Genomic DNA, 4,491 nt, shown 5'->3' on the forward strand with positions numbered 1-4,491 from the left:
TTAGCTTGTCCTAATTTATTTCCTACTAGTCAACATTACAGTAATTCATCTTGTCTCTCAGGCCCAGTCCGAGCTGGATATTTGGGAAAACTAATAACTTTGGCCTTTGCGTTTTGGTCTTTCATCCTCACTTATATGCATTTACACTACTAAAAACTATTTCTGAAAACTTCAGTCAAAGTTTTTTGTTTGCTTCTGGCCATGGCCAAACAGAGCTTTAGGGCCTGCTGCACCACAGTCTGCAACAAATAATGCAGTGCCGACCTCACATGTGTGACCATTGTTAAAGACTCGACGATGCAGTTGACGGAAAATGAATGCTGTCGGAGAGTGGCTGATTTTGACGTTGGTGATGTGGTTTATTTCTATAAAAACCTGACTACGTCTCTACAAGGCCTGACATGCAAATATGTTCTTTTTTTTCATTTTTACACATTTAGCAAAAGGAAATGTGCTTGGTCAAACATTTAAACACTAACTTTGGCATTCATTTGTTTTTCTATCTTTTATAAATTTTACACTTACATTTTATCAGATCAGTTAAACAGAAGTGGGCAAATGGAATTTCTATATCAATATTTTTGGGTTAAACCAATTAGAATATTTCTGTATTTTCCCTGTTTGTTAATGAGAGACCAGGGAAGTTGATGCAAAACATTTAAAGTGTGTACATCTGACTAGTTATATGCCATTACATTGTAATAACATGATTAATACAAGAGGCATGTTCTGAAGCCCTGTGTAAAATAGGTGGCTGTGTAAAAAAGGGTGCATAAAAAGTGTTTGTTTTAAAAACAAAGTATAATAAGTGCTGTGTCTGTAAATCTAAAACATAATGGTAACAGTAATCACTATTATAGCACACATGCTAAGAGTCAGTTTATCATTTAAACTTTTTAGAAAGACACAGACGAAACAATGGGTGATTTGTTTTGCTTTACATATTAGTTTACAATTATTATTTTTTATTATTATTTCTTTGTTTATTTTAACCAATAGTCCCCGTGACGTGTAATTTTACTCCTGTGATCGACAAAAAAGAGAAATTTGATATTTAGGGTGTGGATGTTGGCATTGCTGTGCACAGGTGTACATTAAAACAATAATAATGTAATGGAAACATAAGAAGTTTCCTAAAGCTGGTAATTAAAATAGGCATTATATGTGATAAAAGGTCAAATGGTTACATGAACAGAATCCTGAGCTTAAGGCAAAAAAAGCCCTTATAACCTAAACCAGCAGGTGTCAGTGTTGACCATGTAGTTAACAGAAATGCCACCAATGGTGAGGCTTTCCTGTTTGTTTCAGTTTCTTCATTTGGCATAAAATATAAAGCTTTTTGTTTTGGGATAAGCAATTAATCATCAATTTTGTTGTCTAGTTCTGAAAAGTCGAACAGTGAACATAGTTTTCAATAATAGAGCTGGAGATTTGAGAATTTAAAGTTGCACTTTAACTAATTATCTGAATGTGTAGCTTGTAAGACCTTTCATTTTCACTTTTAAAAAATAGAGCTCATAAGAATTCAAATGTATCCACATTTTATTCAATTTCACCCTCATTTCCTAGTTGTTTTTTTATGCATGTTTATGTGAAGAGAGGGGGGCTTTGTTTATAACAGTGCATCTTAGGCTAATTTCAGTAATGTGATCCAGCCTGCACCCGCTGACAGTTTAATAGCTATTATTTGTGTCACCCTCTCTCATAATGGCCCAGCTATAAATTGCTACGTGCAGGGAAGTGGGGTTTGACTGACATCTTACCTTGCAATATGGTATCTATTGTTTTAATTAAGTGAAAGTGTTTGTGACATTTATTGGTTTCCAAGTTACATGTTAATGGCACCAAGAGGAAAAAAAGTGAAATTAAATTATTATGGTTTACATTACATAAATAATTTGCAAACCCTTGCTAATGATTACACATTATTCTCCCGCCGTGACTGTCAATTTATTTAAATGCATCACAAATAAAATCACTGCATAGGTGATGCAACATAAAACCTCTCTTGGCAGTGCCTGGTTCCACTTTCTTTTATTTTACCATTAGAGATGTTTTTCTTTCTTTGTTCCTGATGTTTATTCCTTGCAACAAAAAAAAAAAAAATGTTTAGGTCTACTCCACAAACCAGTCTATTTATGCTTCAACTCCTCCCCCTGTCTGCCTGATCAATGGGTCTTTTTAGAGGCTTTAAATGAGGCGTAATCATGCTTTCATCTGATGTCACTGGGCATTCCTGTCAGTAACGTACCACCAGCTTGCCAGTTGGGGGAACATATTTGATGTTAGGGCAGTGCATGTGTTGCACACTCTCCATCCAGCCACTGAAGCCGTATCTGTCTCTGGCGCACCAGTTTGTTCTGACAGGCCTGCCACAATGATGACTGCATCACCCCGACGCGGCAGAGTGGCTTCCGAGCCAATGCTGACACCCCGTCTAAAGGAGCAACCAGCCGTCTACATGAGTCTCCTTCTGGCCCATCAAACCTCAGAGCGCGTCTCATCCCGTACAACCAGGCAGCATCACCAGGGCTGGTTGTTTCTTTTCACTCTCGATGATGAGTTTATTAAAGGTGGCGGAATTATGGGGTACAGACTGTTTTAATACCTCTCACAATGTTTCGCTAATTTAAATCTCTGAATTACCCAAAGATCTGAATTTATCTGAACAAGACTGTAACAGTGTCGGTCAAAACAAGCATGATAGAGAGCAGAAGATAATGAAGAACAAAGGACAACAAAAAAAAAGTAATTATAAAAACAAAAAAATAATAATGTGTACAGGGTCCCATAAAGCGTGCTAAAACATATAAATGTTCTTACTATTATTTATTCATTTTTGACTAGTGTTGAAACAGTCTTTATGGAGTTCTAACAGTGGATTAATAAACAAAGGTGGGTTAACCCTCATTCCTGCTAAAAAAAAAATACTTTACAACTACTAAAATATAAGGGCTGTAAGGTGGATCAGTGTTTCGAGTCCCGAGTGTTGCCTTTCGTTGTTGAGTGTGCTTGTTTCCCCTCTGCATAGGAGTTTTCTACGGGTATTTTGGTTTCCTCACACAGTCCAGACACGAGTAGTTTAGCCCAAAACTATCAAAACTCCAGGCAAATTTAGACACAAAAATATTTTCCCTCCACCAAGAAGTTTGTTTCTGATAGAAATTTTAAATCCATGAAAAATTAAAAATAAAAGTATGTTTGGGGATGAGCTCCAAGGTTTTGAGGTTGGTGTTCTAATCTGCAGCTCCCTTCTCAGATTTAAGTTAGGACTCTGACTGGGCTGCTCTAAGACATTAAAACCCCTTAAGCCTAGAGAGATTTAGGAGCAATTTCGTCTGAAATTACATACCTGATATAAATCAAATACAGCTCTGCAGATATAAAGTGTTAATGCAAATGTTTGCTATCTGTGTGAAGGTAAGGCATTAAAGAACAGTTTTCCAGTGAAACCACTACTGAAAATATCAAATGTCACCATGTCTGATAATTTTTTGAGCCTCGCCTAATTTCTTTTTAAAACACACATTGCAAAGCAACATGAAAACCCTTATGAAAGTGTAGGAGAGGTCTCAGACTTTATAGATCCATATTGTGACTATAACTGCAGCAAATCTGGACTGAACCAGCTAAAGCATATTTGTTCCACAAAGGTTTTAGTGAGCAGTGTGCCAGGCGGATCTGTGATTTAGCCAAATGTGTTTTTCACCTCGTGTAAATTTGGTCAAATAAAAGTGTTGCTTTCTGAGTTCTGACTTGCAATGAATGCCTTGAAAGAGATCTGCTTGAGACTGTGAGGATGAAGCCTCAACATGACTGCATCAAGTAGGTGTTATTATGCTGCAATAACTAATGCTTAAGAGTTACGGGTCATGTCTGCTCTGGCCTTTCGAAGTTAAATATTTATTTTCATTCCCATACATGCCCTTACAATTGCTCAACTTGTAAAACGAGTTATCCTCTATTTACCACAGTTGCCACTATAGGCTGGTTAGTCAGCTCATAAAAGAATGATCTTGGTGGAATCCTGTGCACTGACTACATTGTTGAGTCTCCGCCATAATCGATGCATTAACGAGAGAACATGGACTAACTTTGATATTTATAGCTTTCTTACCTCAGATTACATTACATTACGACTCTAAACAAAAGACCTATGCAGTCGCAGCAGCAGATACTTTTCCTCTTCTCATATACACATGCACAACACTGGTGTCATTTCAACTTTTCACCAGAGGGGACAGACATCTACAAAAATCCTGGAACTTACACTATGCTCCTTTAAGAGTTTTATTCTTGTAAATTTCTCACTTTACATTGTCAGAAAATATATTTGTTTAAATGTCAAAAAATATTTTCCTTTAATGGAAACTTCTGAGTTTTTTCTGTATTTCTTCTGACTTCAACATCAGAAATTATTTTCTTGATAAAATGAGTTTTTAAGCAGAACTTTTGTTATTTATTTACTTTTATCTACAATGGCCCTAATAC

Source organism: Fundulus heteroclitus, chromosome 4 (genome assembly GCF_011125445.2).
Source record: "Fundulus heteroclitus isolate FHET01 chromosome 4, MU-UCD_Fhet_4.1, whole genome shotgun sequence".
Classification (NCBI taxonomy): Eukaryota; Metazoa; Chordata; class Actinopteri; order Cyprinodontiformes; family Fundulidae; genus Fundulus; species Fundulus heteroclitus.